The sequence below is a fragment of the Pipra filicauda genome, unplaced genomic scaffold (genome assembly GCF_003945595.2).
Source record: "Pipra filicauda isolate LSUMZ 115617 unplaced genomic scaffold, ASM394559v2 scaffold28_size6257848_pilon, whole genome shotgun sequence".
Classification (NCBI taxonomy): domain Eukaryota; kingdom Metazoa; phylum Chordata; class Aves; order Passeriformes; family Pipridae; genus Pipra; species Pipra filicauda.
In genome coordinates this window covers 311,690-332,901 of record NW_024104409.1, presented here as the reverse complement: position 1 = coordinate 332,901, position 21,212 = coordinate 311,690, and the positions used below count along the sequence as shown (strand labels likewise).

The window sequence follows — 21,212 nt, the reverse complement described above, 5'->3', positions numbered from 1 at the left end:
ACATTACAGTGCTGATGGGATGGCCCTGGTGGAGCAGGACCTTAGGGAGCATCTATGCTCGGGAGAGACTATGTTTCCAGGAAACGCAATACATTCCCAGAATGTACTATTCTAATTTGAACTTGATTAGGTTGTCCTAATTTTATTTTTTTTCTTTTTTCCTTTTTTCCTTTTTCCTCTCCTCTCCTCTCTTTTTCTCTCCTTTCCATAAATGTTACTAAGGAGAGCTCTGGACTGTTGTGGAGATAGAATAACACTTATGAAAGATATAAGCCCTTAGGCTTCAAAGCAAAATCCAGCCAGGAACGGATGAGAAATAGGGGAGAATGCAATTGCACTGTGTTACTTCATCACACACCCTGCTTCCTGGGAGAGTTCTTGGTATGGGCAGAGGATGGATGTATAATCTGACCCGCCACACACACTAAATGATCTGGCCTTACAAGACACACTGCTACAGTAAGTAGTTTTTACGGCAACCTCTACCATAGTGGGGGAACGATGTCAAGTCTCATCTCTTACAGGTGTGGCCTCACTACGAGCTGAGAAGCTCTTTGGGGAAGTATTGTATGCCGTGTCCTCAAGTTTTGCTAGAAGAGGATTCAGTGCCTCATTAGGGAAAGAGCCTGCAGAAGGGAACATCATTTTGTAGTCCTACTGTTCTGGGAAAAGCAGATGCTGGGCTCCTGGTTGTGTCCCAGGGCATTTTTGGCCTGGGACAAAAATATTGGGTAAAGTCTATACAGCATAATGGGAAAAAGGATTTGGAGCCTGACTATATACTACTCTCCCTTTACCCTAGCTGACAGCCAAAAAAATTATTTGCTCTCTACTTATACTAATTTCTAGATTGGCAAACTACGTCTGGCAAAGAATTTCCAGCAATGAGGAAGCAGGAGGGAGAAGTACCATGGAGTATTGTAGAAAGCATGATCCTTGGAGCTGTCACAAGAGCAAAGCAAGTAGGACATTCCTATATGCCAAGGGCAAATATACCTGGGCTCTGCTGCTACTACATGGGGAGGTGGGCAGCAGTAATAAGCATTTCACTTATCCCTGCTCTTATCTCTGACCTTTATCAACTAGAGGGGTTTTTTTGTGCCTGTGACAGTTTCTTTTGTTTAGTAACCTGTAGTAACCTCTCTCCAAGTGCTTGTCCACTCTCCCTTTAAATATATGCAGTCACAATGTCTTTCGGCAAAAAAGTCCATTCCCACTGGCTGCTTGAGAAATCACTTCCCTGTGTTTGTTTTTAACCCGGCTCCTATAGCATATCAGTCTTAGACTGAAAGGGACAAGTGAGTGGTCAATGCTTTTCCATGGCGGCCAGAATTTTGCAGACCTCTTTTCCCTACTGCTCCTTACCATCTTCTTCCCATTCTCCTGCTACAGGTCAGTGTCCCCACACAGGGTTATCTGGGATTATCCTTTCTCCTGAAAGCATAGAGTCAGCCCAGTTCACTCACAAAACTATGAACAACTGAATTAACGTGAGTGGCTTAGCATTGGCCTGGTGCAGACAACCCACGTGGCTGGTTCTGCTGGCTCAGCTCTGGGACTGGGACTCTGCAGCCAAGGCCCAGGCACAGAAGCCGGACCCTGCGGCCTCTTCCACCAGTGTGGTTCTTCCTGTGGTGAACACTTGACCAGACTTGGGTGTACGTTTCTAGGATACAAATGCAAAAATATTTTCATTCTCATATGTGTCATTCTGGGGAGACATTTTGCCCTCAGAACTGACCTTTTGATATAACACCAACTAAATACACGTTGGACCTAAGTGGAGATACTCTGTTAGAAATAAATGTGCTTATAAGCATTTGGAAGTGTAAAGGTGATATTTATAAAGTGACCAGAACACCCACTATGTGCTGCATAAGCCAGTGAAAATAACAGCTGCTGAGTTTTATCGGCTTTAGAGCACCACAGGAGCAGTGTACAGACCAGTTCATCTGCGATGTGTCAGTGCTGAGCACAGCTGACTAATGCACTGCCATGGCTAAAGACAGTCTCTCATAAAGAGACTATAAGTAGATGATAAAATGAGTAGCAGTTTTATGGCTTTTCAAATGTTTTCTCCTAATATCCACATCTGTGCTGTATTTGTGAAGGTAAAAGTAATGAAAATTCCTGCGAGTGAAAATAACTTTATTCTTTAGAGTATACCTAGGGTGTTGTCTTCCCTCCAGCCCAGTGGTAAATATGTTGATATTGGATTAAAGAGAGGGTTGGTATTTTTCCTGGATGAGCAAAGTACAGCTTTATCATTCAGCATTAACTGTTTCAGATGCTGTATATGCTTTTCTTAACTATTAACTGATGGTTCCTAAGTTACAGAAGCTTTGTTTTTTTAAAAATTCTGAAACCATTAAGAGCTCCCCATAAAATCTAGGAAGTAAAATTTGGCAGGAACTGAAGTAAATCCAATTACCTGAAGTGACAGTTTTGTTCTCAGAACAGTTTCCACCATACAACATCATTTTTTAAAAAAATTTTCTGTGTCTCTGGAAGAGGTGCAATTTGCATTTTCCTTAGGGGCAACATCAGGTAAACTAATAGAATCTGTAATTCAATGGATACTGAAAGTCAGTATAAAGGGGCATTGGTGTTGAAAGACACAGCCTTACTTTCTCCCACTCTGGCCTTGCATTCCCGCTTCTGCATCACCTCCTCCATTGTAGTTATGTGGAGAACTGGAGTGAGAAGCTGATCTGGGTTTAAACCTACCCAGCAAAAACACTTCAGGATGTTTTCCCTGCCTGGGAAAGCTAATTTTCAGGTATGGAGTCTGCTGTCTTCACACAGGGAGGAATGGTTTGAGGCATGAACGAGTGACAAGAGATTACTTTCCTTGGTGATACTTTTGCCAATATATAGTGTTCATCAGACTCTTATCACAACTAACCTAAGAGTAGCAATATTAATATTAGTCAGCAATAAGTGGGACTAGTTATTTATTTATTAATTAAAACCCACAAATAAATATAGTCCTGTGTCTTTAGAAGCGGGGCTATGAGAATGATTTACATTTTTCTGGAAGTATAAATACACATTATTTGGCATGGAAGGGAGTTGCTACAGGCTCAGTCTCACCTGTGCTAGCTACGGTTCACTTTGCAGATGTGCTGAAGGATGTTTCATGTGCTAAGAGCAAGTGATTCATAATTGGACCTTCTGGGAATCATTATGGGCAACCTAAATTCAGCAAGGAGTCCAGAGGGAGGAAATCGAGCTTAAAAGAGCTGAGAGACTTCAGCTTGTGCTGAACACAGGATATCAGGTGGCAGGAGGAGGAACTAACTCTGACCAGACAGGCCTGGAAAGGAGCCTGGCTTGGTACGGACAGACCTGCAAGGCTTCTAGCGAGGATGTGAGCTGGCTAAGAAGGTGGGAGGGAGTCTCTAAATAATTTTGACCTTTGCATTAATGAAGCTGGCTTTCAAAGGGGAAACATTCTTGAGAAAACAGGAAAAGAAAGAGGTTGAAGCAGAGCCAAAAATTAGGCTGGGTGAACAGCAGGAATGATAAATCTTTGCACAGTTTTTACCCGCTCTCGCAAAATCCCAGTCATAAAAGAAAACCAGACTTTCAAGTTTGAAATCTGCATAGCAACACGTGAGCAGTTTATATGGGTGAATGCTCAGCTGAGCAGCCAAATGAAAGGCTGGTTGTTGGTTCAAAGTTAGTGATGGCTGAGAGCTGCTTATGTTCATGGGAGAAGAATGGCATACAAATACCCTACTATTAAAGAAAATGGATAAGACACATTGTTTGTCTAACAAAAGGGGCTGAGTCAGGACTTCAGAGCGGCATGTGGATGAAACAAAACCACTAATAAAGTCTGTTGTCGGTATTGCACACTTGTTTGCCGTTTATGCTCATGGGCTGCGTAAGGGGCCTACTGAGTACACATTTAGCAGTAAATTCCTAATTTTAGCTGGATAAAACTTAAGTGTACCACTTTAAATGGAGTCACGTGTCTTTTCCCTTTTGTTAATGGAAAAAAAAGCAATCTCACATGGTGACATAGTCCGTTGTCAAACTGCACAGAACTCACTATAAATGATATTTCTAGATGGATGGCTCAGAGTAGATACTTCTTTTCTAGATGGCTGAGTTCAGGTAGATGAATCCCAACCACCAAAAGTACTTTTCTTCAGAGTTATTGTGGAGTTTTCAAATGCAAAACTAATGCCTGAGAAGCTGAATGTAGCTTGCAGTTACTAATATTGATCTGTAAGTACATTTCCATCTCCTCCAAATTATTTATTTCTGCATCTACCCAACTTCCACATTTATGATGGCAGCTCCCACTAGATTGGACCAAAGAGGTATTGTTTTGCTGTTGATGCTCCCATGATACATGAATTCTTCCAAGTCTGCTGGTTGAAGCAAGCATACGAGGGACCAATTCATTGAGCACAATTTATTCCAGACCTTTACAGAAATATACGATGCTCTTGAGCCTGCACAGATGTGTAGCCAAAAGGGAGCTGTTTGCCTACACGAGTTTTTTATATATTTTTCGACTAAATCAGAAATCCAAATGCAAAAGTCAGCATTTGGATCAGTCTACATGGATTTGTGATTCTCCTGCTTGAGTTCTAAGGTTATAAACCAACTAAGGGATTAAATCATATGTACATTTTTTCTTTATCTGACAGATCTAAGATGAATAACATAGTTCATTTACAGAATCAGAAAACATTTAAATGGGAAACATTTCTTCAAACCACTGAGCTAAAATAATGGATATTTTTGAAAGGGGTTTTAGACTGGTTTTGATAACACACAGTGTCACCATTTTTCACCAAAACACATCTCTTCTCCTAACTCTGATGATTTCCCATGTGTATTTTTCAGAGCCTTGTCCACTTCAGCTTATAAATACCCAGAAATGGGACATATGCTGACAGTCCTGAGGCATATACTAACATAAACCGAAGTTATTTAATGAAACTGTTAAACTAATTCATTTTATTCAGTCCTTTCAGAAAGCCATATGTGAAAGAAATGGAACGCAGTAGAAAAGTGATGCTGTTAGCAGCGAGTGCATAAATTCTGTGATTTCTTGAACCCACAGAAGTAGGTTCAAGCAATATTATAGCTCAGGATGTACACATCAAGTTCCTGTATCCTGTCATGCTCATCCCTCTGACCTTAGCACTGTCCTCATCATCAACCCACCAACAGCTAATCAGGTGCTCAGCCAAATACACATGCCGAGCCCTCATGCCAGAAAGAGGGGTTTGTACTCTTGGCAGGCACATCCTGGGGAAGCAGCAGCCTTAGAAGAGAGAAGGTAGACGTAAGCCTGAACTTCTAGCCCTGGGGAACACAGACCAGTGGGACCCTGGTAGATAACTAACTGCCCCTATTTGCAATCGCAGTTTCAGCTGAGGGAAATGCTAAATTGATGTGTGTCCTTCCACCCCTCCTCCAGCTGCTGGAGAACCGTTCTGAGCTGGGAGGCCAGCACAGGGCACTTGGTGGGCAGTGTAAACTCTCTTCATGCCTGTGTACAAGCAACACAGCTTAAATTCAGCAGTGATGTGGAACATTTGGTCCAGTGTGACTTACAGGCAGACTGTCCTTGCCTGCAGATATTAATTGCAGGCAGCAGACACAGCTATGCAATGCCACCTCTGAGTATTTCTGTGGTGCTAAGGAAAGGAGGACCAGGCTCCATTAGTGCTACTTACTGGTTTATTTTCTCCTTGGCTTTATTTTGGACCTCTCCAAATAGCTCTGTCCAACATAATGCCCAAGCACAGTTTTAGTCAAGCCTGTCTCACTTTTGTTTCTCTCCATCTTATACCATTCCCTAAAGCTATTCCAGCAGACTTTTCATTGTCAAATTCCCCAATGTGCTTTTATGTCATAGTCCAGGGCATGAAACATGGACCTCACAGTATTGTTGTAAAAACATCACTGGTAGGCTGCAGCCTTGGTCTGCACTTTTTTAGAAACTTTGAGCTGAAAAGGTTACCCAGAATAATGCTGGCACCTGAGGGCAAAATGTGTCACATGAGGCCTACAGGAAATCTTGAGCCAAGATGGTATGGATGCATTTTGCTTGGGAGAAGACTTGTCCCATGCTGTGTAAACTAAAGTCAGGTGGTGCCTGCTAAATGAACGCTATTAATCCAGTTAGACCTTCTGCCAGGGTCCAGACTGACAGAAATGAGAAAAGATTATATCTGTTCCAACTTTCAGATGATGCCCTGACTTTCCTTTAGCCTAGGTGCTTTTCAAGCACTCCAAGCTTTTCTTGGAGTTCTGATTGATGTCACTGCCAGGAGCATATCACAGACCCTCCAGCTGCAGCAGTGCTGGTGACTACTATACTGGATATGGAGGTTGACCAGACCATGCTGGTGAAGCTTCAGAAAAGACAGTCCCTGAACTCCAGGGTCTCACTGTTGCCTAATCAGAGAAGTAGGAAGGCTGTGCCTTTTACAAAAGGTTGGATGAATCCACATTGAAGATGTGAAGCAAAAATAGGGTCAGTCTGGGAGAAAAATCTTTTATGTGCAGTTAGTTTTTCAGTATAGGAAGAAGTGATGACAGCCTGTTCACTTCCATCCAAATCCCTCTGTCATCTAGTCCTGGGAGAGGACCAGGGTCTCTACATAGGGCATACTATATTTTAAATCCAATTATATTATGGCTCAGTCCCTCTCCTACAGCTCAAGCTAAAGCATTAATACAATTAGACAGCAACTGAGTTTAACAGACTTAGCCATAAACTTGATGGTTTGCATAATTTAGTTAGGAGTTTCCTTAGAGATTTGCTGGAAGTATTGAACTTCGTGTTTTGCTTTTAGTTTTTCTTCCAAACGGAAAAATGAAGAATATTGCACAGGCTATAAATACAAAACTAATTGCTCTAGAAAGAAGGGCCTGTGCAGTGCATGGTCTTATTTTGCAAATATTGTCATGGACTGCTATGAAGTCCAGGGTGGCTTTGCATCTTAGGTAAGTTTGCAGGATTGGTCTTAGATCTATGGAAGTACATGCAAATCCTCTCCCAAATCTAACATTACGTGTTTTCACATAGTGTTTTTCAGTCAAACGTGTGACAATCAAATGTGCAATTTCTATAAACAAAGTGAAGAATATGAAGAGAAAAGAAAAAAAAAAAAGAAAAAACCAACCCCAGACTGTCAAACTGTTTGATGGCAGAAGTCAGGGATGTGCTTACAAGCTAAAGTGAAGATAATATGGCCGTCCTGCTGTCATTATCACAAGCCAGAGGAGCAGCATGACATGGGACCATTTGTGTAGCTACATTGCAGGCCCTCACCCAGATCATAGCTATATCTGACCCTGAAAGTAGCTCACAATATAGCCCTTGTAATGGGAAAAAAACCCACCTCAATTACTGACAACTTCCTGGTGTTTGCTATAGGTGTTTTGCTTTTATCATCATGGCTGGGCTTTGTGAACGAAGATTTGGGGAGGGCTCTACCCCATGTTTGTTACAAGCGCGCTGGTGGCTAAAGAGGCCAATGCGAGATAGGCACGTCCGGTTGCAGAAGGCACAGCAGAAAGACTCCTTAGGTGGTATATTCTGCAAGACACGATTCTTTCTGCATTGTCTTTTCTCCTCAAGGGTGATTCTGTGTGCTTTCTCAAAAGCATCAGCAGCGTTATAGATGGTGTGTCTCCAGACCTCCCGCTTGGAGGCCAGAGTAGACCAGTTATGGTGATCAATATGGCCAAGGCTGAGATGTTTCAGGGAGTCCTTGTATCTTCTCTTTGGGGCTCCTCTCTTGCGGCAGCCGGTGGCAAGTTCACCATAGAACATGATCTTAGGGAGGCGGTGGTCCTTCATCCTGGAGACGTGCCCTGCCCAATGTAGCTGTGCTCTCAGTAACATGGCCTCAATACTTGTGATTGCTGCTTGTTCTAGAATAGATGTATTAGTCACATAATCTGACCAGTGGATGTTTATGATTGTACGGAGGCAGCGCTGATGGAAGCGTTTTAGGAGTCGCAGGTAGTGGCGGTAGATGACCCATGATTCGGATCCATATAAAAGAGTAGACAGCATTACCATAATATGAAAATTAACCCAAATTTAATTTTCTTTTTGCTGCTCTGTTAATCAAATGTAATACGTTTTGGACAGGTAAGCATTTAAAAAACATAATTCAATTAAATTGCCACTGTTAAGGTATGTCCCTGACCAAAGAGTACTGAGTTGCTTAGTACAGAAATTTAGACAAAATACATCTCATTATTATTCTATGATTCTATTAAGGCAATATGCTTAAAAAGAAACAGATTCTATTAGATGTGTTAACAGGATTGTAAAACATATATGCATGTTTTGGTCCTGTTCATATAGGCAAGATGTTATCATTTTCTTGAATAGTTGAAGTGGTTAATTTTCCTGTACAGATCTTCATTCATGCATGTTTCAAATTGCAATGGGCTTTTGGACCTTGTAGAATGAATCCTCTGTATCTTCACTCACCTGAATGTCCCATAGTCAAACTGAAAGTTAGTTGGAAGATCTAAAAATTCCAGGGGTATAATTTTCTAAAGAAGTAAACTTTCGGTTCTGGCAGACTTCATTTGAACCGTTTCTAATTTTACCTACTTATAGATTCAAACCATTCATGGTGGGTTATTTAGAGTTTATATTATGGATGGTAGTGCTTACTTAATGCAAGAACATTTGGAAAAAAGACGTGCACTGGATACAATACATAGTCTATCTCTTCCTGAGGAGAAAAAACTTGCAGAAATCTTCTCCCTACCCCCTCCCAAAGATCGAGAATCTGTCCAGGTATCTGCTTGCTTTTGCTTGGAATTTTCCCCCCAGAGCTCGTGAAATATATAAAGCTAATTCTGTAGGTCATACTCATGGCAGAGCGAGAACTAGTTACGCAGGGCTCCCAAACAAGACCAAGAGTTAGCTCAGCAGGTAAATGGGAAACCAACAGAACAGCCAGATGGATGTCAGATTTCTCTGACTTCTTCTTTGACTTCCACAGAATATGCATTGGTGAATGATTTTCAGTTTTGGGCCTCAAAAAGGTGGTAAGGAAGAAATGGTCTGGGTCAGCTGTAGCCTCTGAGAAGAATGGGGTGCTGTAAAGTACCCAAAGACATCTACATAGGGCTGACATATGAGACATAGGGCTATGGCAGACCAGTGCCTGTCTAGGGCAGCAGTTGGAAAGCAGGTGAGATACAGCAACATATCTCAGTCACCATAGTATGGTTACATTTAAGCAACAATGTAGACTTTTAAGCATTTTCTTAGGGTGACTTGTAATTAAATTTTTCAAGTGATTTTAAATAACTTTTAACTGGCTGAATAAATAGTCTCAAATGCAATATTAATTAGAAGTTTCCTTTTAATTTTATTTTATTTAACAAAAGCAGAGGTTTCCAGTGTTGTTTTTTGCAGAGTACTCTTTCTTGTCTGGAAGGTCAGCCTAAGCAGAAAATTCCCAACAAGATTTATGTTGAAAAAGTGTTGGGGTTTGTTCCATGGCTGAGACCCTGAAAAATACAGGCTGGAGCTACTGTGGCTTTTCACAGCATTTCATTATGGCTCATTTGTCTCACTGTTTATGTAGATAGGGGATTGCTAAGAAGTCTTTTCTGGACCTTCCCATCTCAGATGTCTGGGACACTTTTTACTCCTTCATTTTGAAATCAGAATGCAAGGATCTTTTCTGCTCTCTTTTCACTTCTTTTCATCATGCCAAAAGCTGTCTTGAATTATGCAGCTTTTGTAAAACTCCTTGAAATGTGTTTATACAAGAACAAACCATAAAAATCAAAGTGAAAGGACCAAATCCTGTGCTGCACTTACTCTCCATTGATGAGGTACTCAGGGAAAGCCTGAATGGCAGTATGTGAATAAGGGCAGAAGAGAGATTAAATTATACTGTAGAGGAGTTGAGGCACGATGGGCAGGCAATGCAGATTCCTAACATACTCCCCTATGGATCCCATATGTAATGGTAGAAAGACAGTTCATTCAGGACACTGACAAAAAATAAAGACTGACCTTCTTATCTACTTTGCATGGCAAACTCATGAGGTAGCTCACAGTTGTTTTTGTAGCAGCCATACTTAGGAAATTTGTGCAATGTCAGCCAAAACGCAGTTCACCTTCTCTTTATAACTGGTTTCCTCATGGCTAGTGCACTAGTCCTGCCCAGTATGTCATGCATGCTGGGTCATGGCTAGGAAACACAATGTGTGAGAGAACAGGTCCCCTAGTTCTGTGGCCTCCAACATAGGAAGGACAAGAACCTGTTGGAGTGGGTGAGAGGAGGGCTCCATCCCTGGAAATGTTCAAGACCAGACTGGATGAGGCTTTGAGCAACCTGGTCTAGTGGAAGGTGCTTGGAACTAGATGATCTTTAAGGTGCCTTCCAATCCAAACCATCCTATCGTTCTGTGATTCTATATCCTCCTGGGAGAAAAGCATATAGGTTTGCAAATGCCCTCCACAACTCTAAGTCTTGAAGGCCACCAGAGTCCTTTTCTCTAATGCCCTTTGGCTCTGTCATTGCCAACCAAGTTATAATCATATTTTAGGGGGTTTTTCAAACTAACTCCTTATTAGAAACACTGCCTTCCGATCAGTCACTGAGCCCCCTCCTCTTTTACCAGTACATGGATACAAAGAATGCATAGATGTTGAAAACATATAAACCTCAGCAATTTAGGATCTCTTCAGACAAGACAGATAGTGTAATTGTTCCAAAATTAAAACTTATATTTTAAAATTACAGGGACAGATCTACAATTTATGGAAGCAGACATGCTTGTGTAGGTATCTGTGGGAATTCATGCCAGAGGAGGGACTGGGTCTAGAATTTTAGCTGTTTTAAAGAGAACTTTAACAAAACAGCTTTCAGCTTATATTTCTGGACATGAAAAAATGCATACATTTAACTTTATTCCTTTTGTTAAAATTTAATTTATTATCATATCAGAAGTAATCAGGTGACATTTTGTGGGGATGGTCTTTTAGTCACATTCATTCTGTTTATTCCAAAGAAACTGGGAGGTCATCTTTTGTAGGAGACACTCTACTGGAAAGCATAAATGTGCCACAGTAGAACTCATGAGGCTGAAATAGCCCATCCTCTGATTCTCTCCTATGAAATGACAGCTCAGTCATACCCTTTACATAGTTCCCAGGGTGTCCAGGCATTTTTAAGTTGCGTTGCAACTCTGTCTCTCACTCAAGAGAATTTACAGCACAGAAGTAAGTTGCACTAGCCAAATCCCTACCTTTCCACTCCATGTGGAAGCTGTTCTGCTGGGGAGACCAAAGACCTTGATGGCTCTAAGAACCTCCCTAGTAGCAAGCATGAAGTGTACCTGGAAGACACAGCACTTCCCAGACACACCTCACTGGCCTTAACTCACCGTTCACTTTCACCCCAAGGCTGTGGTATGGGGATTATAAGGGACCTCAGACTTCTGCTGGGGAAGAGACTGGAATAGAAAAGGGCTGTGTGGCTTTCTTGCCGTCCCGGTTCACCCCCACCATATAACCACAATACTTCACCAGCACAGGACTGACCCTTCTCTGTGGCCTCCCTTCTTTGCAGAGCTGCTCTGTGCAGTGATAAGAAGCTTCCCTACTCCTTACTGTTTCATAAACAGAGGATAACGTTTGGTTTTATGAGCATGACTTTGCCTGATTTTTGAGATACTGACATAATGCATATTTGCAAAGACTGTTCCTTCCTCTGGCCATCTGAGTACAATGTTCAGAGAATATTTATGTTTGGATATGTGAGATCAAAGACTTAGGCAAACAAAGGCTTCAACAGAAAAATAACAAATAGGAGAGACTTGTAAGAGCTGAACACAGTTGAAAGTGCAGTGAATATAAGGGTAAATACAAGTTCCTGTGCAGCTGTATGCTCAAAGGAAGAGATCAGCCATAGATGCAACAAACACAAAGGCAGCATGCTACAAAGTGTTTACAAAATCATATTTGTCAAGGAGTGTCTGAAATAGGATATGAACTGGGTACTGTGAAAACCTATACATAGATGATCTCAGCCAGCATTCAGAAAAGGTAATGAAAGTTTCTTCTGAGGTCTGGAAGGACCTAAAACAAGCCCCAAAGACCAGACATTATGTTTTTCGAACCTGTCAGTGCACACAGCAGCTGTGTTTTGCCAGTCTGTTGACCCAGCACAGCCTTTCCCCTCTGGTTCCAGGGGACTGTTACTTTTCAACCTGTCTTTGGCTGAGAGGCAAGACATTTCAAAGGACCACTTTTCTGCAAGACAAGAGGGCACATGGAGTTACCAAGAGATGATGTATGACTGGATTTGCAGCTAATATTTGCATGTTGTCTCTTCCCCATGGTAGCTCACCTCTGTCTCAGCAGTCTAGTTGCAATGCAAAGTTGCAATGTAATTAAATCACTTACAGCAAAAATCCCTCCCAAATCCCTATACCGATTACACTGTCCCTCATCTACCTCTCAGTTTAGATTACTTCATTCTTTCTGAAAAACAAATAGCCTCACATTTTGTTTCCTGCCAAACCTTCCATTTGCCCAGAAAACTCCTTTCCTTTAGCTCCAAATAAATATTTTGGATGTACATGCATCCTAAACCTGTTTTCCAAAATCTTTACTGACATACCTGATAAATTCTAGGAACAGCATAATTTGGCATTAAATTAGAAAGACATGTAGATAAACGCACCTTTAAGCTCATAAAGAACAGGGATGAGCAATGCTATCAGAATTCATACCGCAGAGCAAAAGAGATGAAATAAAGGAATAAGGCATACACATATGCTGAGAAATGATTGCCTAAACTAATGCAGAGCACAGCAAATTAGGCATCTTGAAGCAAGATACACAGAAAAATTAGTATGAGCAGAAAACAGAGGAAGTGACATATTGCAGGAATTTTATATTTTTCCAGTGCAGGATGCCGTGCAGGTCACGTACCTAAGGGTTATGTGCTTTACAGGAATCTGTCAGTTTAGTGCCTTGATGCTAATGGTTCTTATCTACACACTGCCCAAATGCCTGGTGGTTCTGGTTTGCAGGTCATAAAAGCAGTAATGCTGACAGCAAAATTTTATTTGCGACCCATTATGTCCCCATTTTCCCACTGAAAGATCCTAAAAATACATTATGTCATTTTTTGAGGGGGAAACTGTAATAGCTCATCCTTTTTATGCACATTCACTATCTTTTCTCATTGTTTCTCTCAAGTATCTCCTGTTAAATGAAAAATAACAACATAATACAATTGAACAGATATTATTAAATACTCAGATAAAAGAATTACAATAATTATACAGTTAAGTGTTAGTTAGACAGCATAGAAACCCTGAAAAACATGTGAAAGAAGCTTAAATTCTGATGTTTTTGGTGAGTAAGGCTGGCTTACTGCATAGAGGGAGAGTCCAGGTTCATATAGGCTCGCTTCCTCATTATTTCATTTGAAACATTAGAGATATGGGATATGTATCTCCACAATAAAGAGGGGTAATGAACATATTGTTCTTCAAAACAGTGTTCAAAACTTTTCTTCCAGAAACCTCCTACTTTGCCACTCAGGGTAGGATCTGGATCCTATAGGTGTCTATACGCAGGTGAGCATGTTGTGTAAGCTCCTGTTGCAATCAGCTGAAATCTATATACTACTGTCAGCAGAGTTCATTCAGGTGCCTAAATAAAGGCGTCTAGTTGAGATTCCCTAGTTCCAGAAAGAGGCATCTGTACAGGCTGGCAGAGAGTTATGATAGGACTTAACAGTAAACAAGAACCCTGCTACAGCAGCACCGGGATGCTACAGGGATATCCATTACTGTCTGACTCTTGAGTGAGTTTCAGCAACTCAGTGAAGCCCAGTGACTTCTGGTTTTGGCTTTACTGTGATCTTAATAATTGCACTTTTTAACATACAGTGCCTTTATTGAGTCACCTGGGCCTGATCCTGACATGCATGATAATTCTAAAGAAGCTGTACATGACACTTTTAAAGGGTAATGATACACTATAACGCACAGCAATGACAAAAAATCACAGTATTCTTTCAGGCTAATGGCTGCTCTAGCACTGTTGACAGTCCTGCTTCAAGAGGGAGGTTAGACTGGATGACTGGGCAATCTCTAGACATCTCTTCCAACTGATTTTCTATGATGCTATGGGCCTGGCTTATTCAGTCCTACATAACAGAACATCTTCATAACCTCTTCATGAGATCTGCTCCATTTTTGAGTGGAACCAGAAGCCAGTATTTACATTTTTCATGGCTTTTCTTTGTGAGTCTGAGTTGGTTTAACAATTCACCACATCGTGAGTTGTGTCTCTATTTACATTTTAAAGGGTCAGAACACTGCCTGTGCCATGCAAAAAGAGTGTCTCATGAGACTGCAACTGTTCTTCAACTGTGTCTAATTATATGGATGCCTTATATCAAGAGATATCTCACTGACCTAAGGAAAAACTAAGTGTGAACTTGAAGATTTAAGTGGTTTTGAGAACACAGGTAATAAAGAAAATAGCAAGTATTGATTTTAACCAGACCAAGGCTGTTGTACCATAAGCAGCAAAGCCTTCCCATTGTGACAACTTGTTGCATTTATATAATCTTATGACAAGCTTGCAGTGTTAGGAAGTATGAAGGTGGGTTGCTACTAATGGAGGGAGACAAGGCTGAGATTGAGCACAAGGTCTCACCTCACTTTTTTGCTGTTAGCTCCTTTCCTGGCTTAGCTCTAAATAGCTCTCCCCAAAGCAAACCTAAGAGAGAAGAGCCATAAACAGGGTAAATGAGGGCACTGATGGTTTGTAACCCTTTTTTATTTTGTAGTAGAAACATCCTAAGAGGTCAACACCAGTGAGACAAGCCTAGAGCAGGCTGGGCTAAGAGATTTCACAGATACTGTACCCAGAAACTGCAGGCAGCAGTGGAAAAGGAGAAGGAAAGTGTGGATAATATCAGTGTTAGGTGTGCTAAGAAGAAAGCACTCCAGGGTTGTCCAGCTTTGGCAGGCTCTATTGCGCAGTGTGAATACTTGTACAACTAGTACAGCTGCATCAGCAGTAATGCAACAAAAAGGCCAAGAACAGGACAGTTTTATGTCATTTATCCTTTTCACCTGAGAAATTAATTTCAGAACAGAACTAAATAACTGGATGTAAGTGAACAGACATCCAGTTTAATATTTGTGTTTGTAATATTTGATAGCTATTTTTTTTTGTGAGCACAGTGTTGGATTCTCAGTTGACTCATTCGTTGTGCAAATATCCACTAGATTTCCAACCACTCAGATTTATTTCTTTTCATTAAAAGTCCACACTATTATTTATATGGTCAAGAACATAAGTATTGTTGGAAAAAATAAGCATTAAAGTCTAAGAAAAAGTTTTCAAGTCAATAATAACAGAAGAAAAGAAAAACGTAATACATATTAAAAATGAAAACAATTGTTATAAATATAATGGCCTTAAATGTTTGCTTTTACGTGACAGATGTTTTTAACAAAATGTCTGTGTTGGCAGTTTGAACACACTTATGATTTTAATTTGTGTAATATTCCCTTTTAGTATTGATGTCTATTTACAACATCTGTGAAGGGTCTGTAACCTGAATGTGACAGGGAAAAAGTAACAGACTGCTATTGGAATCTTTCCACTGGGTCCATGTAACAGACTATTAACAAAAATCTTAAATAGCTATTCCAATCATCAACAGCAATCTTACGCAAATTATATCAGACCCAAAGGACCCGATTAACTTTAAAATGCCTTACAGACCTGAAACATAAATTTTGCTCCTCCTGCCTTCCTCTGTAGAGTCAAAATCAGATCATATCACAGGCACTGTTTTTAGCTAGGCACACACAAAATCAGTATGCGAGGCAGGCTGCAGACATGCAGGTGGGGGTTACATTTTCATGACAAGAAAAGCACATTTCTGAGTATTAAAAGTAAATGTAATCCTCTTTTCTTTTTTTCTTTTTACTCTTCTATAAATCTCCAAGTGGAATTCCCATTCTGCAACAACTCTTTCAACAAGCTGGAATTTGGACAACATCCTGGTATGGGGAGGCATTAATATGTTGTTGAAGTGATACCACTGATAGAGGTAGATACAGGATTTCTGCTTGAGGAAAGCCAAGTCTTACTTCCCAAGATGGTTTCACAGCATAGGAAAGTGTACATGAGAGAACATGAGTTGGTTTTTTTGCGATTAATTGCTTAATATTCGCACCAAAAATCGAAATGCTAACTGTTATTGTTATGTCCCAGAGGTCTTTTCCACAGAGTTCTTACTTGTTCATGCCTTCTAAGTCAGGAGCCAAGACTCCCCCACTTTTTGACACTTAGGCCTTCTCTTTCCCTCCCCTCCCACACATACCCTTTGTTTGACCCCACCTATACTACAATAACTATTTAATTAACAACAGTTGTTAAATTTGTTTATGGCCTGACCTTGTAATACAGTTTGGCTGGCCAGTTAAGATGGAGCCAAACTGTTTTATATCTAGGTTACAAAAAAACCTAGGTAAAGACCTAAGCTAAAGAGCTTTTTTTTTTATAAAAACTGAAAAGCAAAATGCAACAACGACAACAAAAAAAGGTCATTCCATTTCTCTCCCCCTTTGGCTGTCCAAGATGCATTATAACCAAGTCCCTGAACACAGAGACCAGCAGCCACTGTTAAAGTTTTCTGTTTTTCATGCAGTAGAGAAGGGGGAAAGTCCTGGGAAAGTTTTTATTTAAGGCAAAGCTTTTTATTTAAGGTAAAAAGCTTTCTTCATCTCTACCCCTGTTTTGATTGGCATTTGGAAGTTGGGTCTGGTTTCTGGCAAGACAGACCCAGGGTCCCTGTCGGGTACAGGAGCTTCCTTCTGACCCCTAATAGGGTCCCATGGGTAGGAAATCCTTGGTGTTCCCTGCAATTACTCCTTCTCCCTCTCTCACTAGACAAATTTCACTTTTCTATTTCTTTCTGTATCTTTTCATCCTCTTTGCCAAAATCCTCCTTATTTCTTGTGGTTTTATTTCCAATTGCTTTTTCCTTTTTCTGCTTTTTGTCCCTCAGAATTTCCACATTAAATCCCTTAAGAGTAGAGCATAGAAGTCTTAGTTTAACAAAAAAAAGGTGCTAGCTTTTGTTTACTGCTCAACTTCTAAGGGCACTGAATGTGGAAATCCTGCAAGGCAGAACAAAGATACCCTCCCTAAGGACTGATACTGTCTTAGATGTGTTCTATATGATTCACAAATTATATATTGCACAAATAAAACCGTGGGGGTTTTCCATATTAGTTAAGTTTTATTCTTTTACAGAAACATTCAGATAATAGTTTTAGTACTTTAGTGGTTTCGGTACCTCAGTGGAAATACCTCTTTCTGAGTCCAGGATGGTTCCCCAAGCATTCTGCTGCTTAAGCAAAACTGACTTGTAAAATTTTATTTCACCTCTGTGAAGAAAAATACGACTGCAGATGGGTCTAGAGCCAGACCATAGAAGACTCGGAGTGTATTTGCACATTGGGGAAGAGAAGCAGCAGGGCCTCACTGCATGTGAATTGAAGAAGGCAAAAGAACTCTCTCACTTGTCCTTTGAAGGCAGGTTGGTTGCCAGTAGCAAGGAGAACTGCTTTTCCTTATACAAATGTCACTGCTTACAGAAGAAGATAGAGCATTCCTTTGAGTACTGTCTCTGAGACAAAGGCAACCTGGGTGACTAGAGGTTCATTAGCACTTTTCATGAATGCATATCCTGGCCAAACTGGCCCTTAATTAAAACAACAACAAAAAAAAAAAAGTGAGCATGGGTGGACAAACAGACAGACATTCCATACTGTGAATTTCAGGGTCTTATAGTAAAGTCTTCAGATATTCACTGAAAAAAACCTAGGTATTCTTATTCCCAAACAGTTCACTTCTTCAGTTGTGCAACTGAGCTCTAAACAGGCTTCCTGTGAGACTTCATCCACTTTACAGTCACATGTGTGGTTGAGCTAACACAGCAGAAGTGCTATCAGAGTATCTCCTCACTCCAGCTTCACCCCAAGAGGGCGAGAAGGCACAAAACTTAATTTCAGAGTGTCTTCTTTTTTATCCTAATGTGACAAAGATTTCAGCTTGAAATCAGTCAGTTTTTTCAATACAGGCTCAGCTGGTTTCTTCTTTTATTCAAACTGACTTAGTTCTGTTACTATCTTTTCGAACTAGTGGTTCTCTTGCTCTCTTGTTGCAATGACCTGTACATGTTCCAAAACAGTTGGAGGGGATTAAATCATAAAAGAGTGGATCTCTACTCAACCTGAGGGATTAAATCATAAAAGAGTGGATCTCTACTCAACCTGAGGGCTAAGGAATAACTAAAAACATATTTTGGAGAAAGGTTAAGGAATCTGGGTTTCAGAAGACACATGTATATCAGTAAACCTGAGTTCATCTGGTAATGCATGGCTTTTTTACAGAAGTTTGTGTTCAAAAGGTTTTAGTCTTCTGTTAAACTCACTAGTGATGCACATAGAGGAATCAGTTCCCTTATCTGAACTGAAATCTTAGATTGAACTCTTCTACATTTCTTGAATTAAATTGTTCCAGGTAGACACAAGATTTGGACTGGTATTCAACTATTCAAAAAAAGGTTTTAATGAAACTAAATGAAAATTTATTGTACTCTTTGCAGTATTTTTCTAGATTATCTAGAGCAATATTAAAGCAGATAAATCACTATATTAAATACGTATTTCCTAATTACTACTTTTTTTTCACATAATTCCCACAATGGGGCAATCTATCTGTCCTTCTCTCCTGACCTCCATGGCCAGTTTCAATCAAATTAGAAAGAATACGGCTCAAGTTGGAATCTTATCTTAGGATCTTAATTTGAGCATTTCAGGAAACTGTTGAATAAGCCCTCCTAGAGCAAAGTTTCCCTCTACAGTCAGTGGAGACAGGTGAATAATTTTGGATCTCTCTGAAGGCAGATCTCGTCTGCAAAAATTAGATATCTAATCTCAGCAAGGCAGCGATGATCTATTGTTGCTTTTGGTAGGGCAGAAACCCTGGAATAAGGCTGGCTTCCTGGCTTTCTCGAATGGAAGCTCAAGTTATGTCCCTCAGTTAGGCAGGCTTGATTCCATCTTAGGCATCTATAAAACAACGAAAGTCTTCTGGAGGACAAAAGTCCTCAGACAACTTGCCCTGCCTGAGATAGAGACCCAACGAGCTCAGCTATTGCAGGGCCTGGCTGGCTGGGGCCAGGGGGCCAACAGCACACCCCAGCTCTGGGTAAGCTGCAGCATATGATGAGTCTCAGCTGGCTCAAATGGTGCCGAGGACCTGGGCAGGGAAGCTGGAGTTATGATGACGGAGACTGAAGAGCAAATCCATAAGGAACAATTTGTTCCTTTAGAATTTGTTTGCATTCATTCGTTTTGCTGCTCAGGAAACAACTTATTCAAATATGTCAATTGCTTTTGTTTACTCTTGTAAATGCCAAATGCATTCCAAATTCAACTGCTGGAGTAATGGGTAAGCCTGTCCTTACCGTACCAATTGCTTTTCCAGAACATAAAATGCAAATCCTATGTTGTAGGAATGTATCTTTTGTGGGTGGATTTGCTGATATTGCAGTCCAAATGCCTGACTCTTACAGAAACAACCATTGCACTGACTCTTGCTTTCATTTTTAATCTTTCTTTGGCCCTTGGCCATATTCTAAATAAATGAAACATGCCTATATTGTTCCATCCAGCAGACAGATGATAAAAAGTGTGTTTCAGACTATGGGCAAGTCAGTCTTCAACCAGTCACTTCCAAAGATATGGAACAAGTACATCAGTCTTTAAGTTTAATGCAATCCTTTCACATTTTAAATCAATTTACAATCTTTCTTTGTAATCAGTTTGGTTACTTCCCAAATCCAGTACAGGGGATATTTTATTGCCAATTCTTCATTTCTGTTATGATGTTCTTGATAAGGGTTATGTCAAAGACAACAATTCTTGATCTGTACAGAATCTTTGAAACAGTATCTCACACAGGTCCTTTGTTTCAATAAAGCTATGGATGGTACATAAACCTTAACAAGGCATTTTTTTAATTATCTGCTATGAAGGTCACAAAATACTGTTAATGATGTTCCAAGTAACAAGGACCCTTTGCCTTCTAGAACTCCCCTTGAGAACATACTTGGCTGAAATAAAATTTTATGTATATTAACAATATAATCTTTTTGCAGTGCTCACAAAATAAGATGTACTTCCATTAGTGAAGACACAACACTTCATAAGCCAATACATAATTCAACTGAGAATATTGATTTTCAGTCTGAATTAAAAGTAACCTTATAGTATAGCTAGTTTCATGATTAACATGTACAGCAAGCTAAGAATTCACCAAATACCTGATTACCAGTAAGATTCATTTTGCACATGAATTCAGGAGACTTTTAAAAGACAAACAAAAAACTATGTGAAATGAAAAGCTTTATATAGCATAGGAGCTGAAACCATTAACGCAGAAGCAATTGAAAATCTTAAATTCTTAGGTATAACAAAAAAAATCTTAGTATATCTTCATATTTCCACAGAAAAGACCCCTTTTTCCACCTTAAAATTTCTACTGTCAGAAAAAAAGAAAAATATGGTCAAGGATTCCTTCATGCCTGGCTGTCCATTTGGAGCCATGGCAATTGCTTTGCCCAGGCTGTCAGTTCTGGACAAATGGACACTATACATGCATCAGTACCTGCACTTACCTGCAGTCGTTACACAGTCTATTTGCGCACATTACAGATGCAGATGTACAGTAAGTTTTCTGCAGATTCAATAAGTCTTATACTTCCAGAAATGTCAAGATCACAGTGTGTGAACTGGCCATCTCTATGCAATCTTCACCCATAACTCCGAGATGAGCCTTGTAAATTTATTTGAATATTGACTTGTTGTGTCTGCTTGCAGTAGACCTATAAAGCAAAAATTCTCACTGGACATGTTGTGAGCCATCTCGAAGCATGGTTGTGTCTATACTAGTAAATAAATCAAGTCAGGGTGCCTTCCATGGACCCAAGAGAAGAAGCATGATGCTAATGCTGTACTTTTCCCCAAAACAGGGTGGCTCTGTGTGGTTGGTTGACCCAGGCTGGGTGCCAGGTGCCCACCAAAGCTGTTCTGTCACTTCCCTTCTCAGCTGAGCAGGGCAGAGAAAACATAAG

The 21,212-nt window shown here is 40.3% G+C and overlaps 1 long non-coding RNA gene across 1 annotated transcript; it reads left to right on the top strand.

Moving 5' to 3' along the window:
* The first annotated feature begins 294 nt into the window (after window positions 1–294).
* LOC120323570 lies at window positions 295–1,481 on the top strand. The gene is made up of 3 exons (XR_005564150.1): window positions 295–459; window positions 850–962; window positions 1,393–1,481. It is a non-coding gene; the product is annotated as an uncharacterized LOC120323570 (long non-coding RNA).
* The last annotated feature ends 19,731 nt before the right edge of the window (window positions 1,482–21,212 follow it).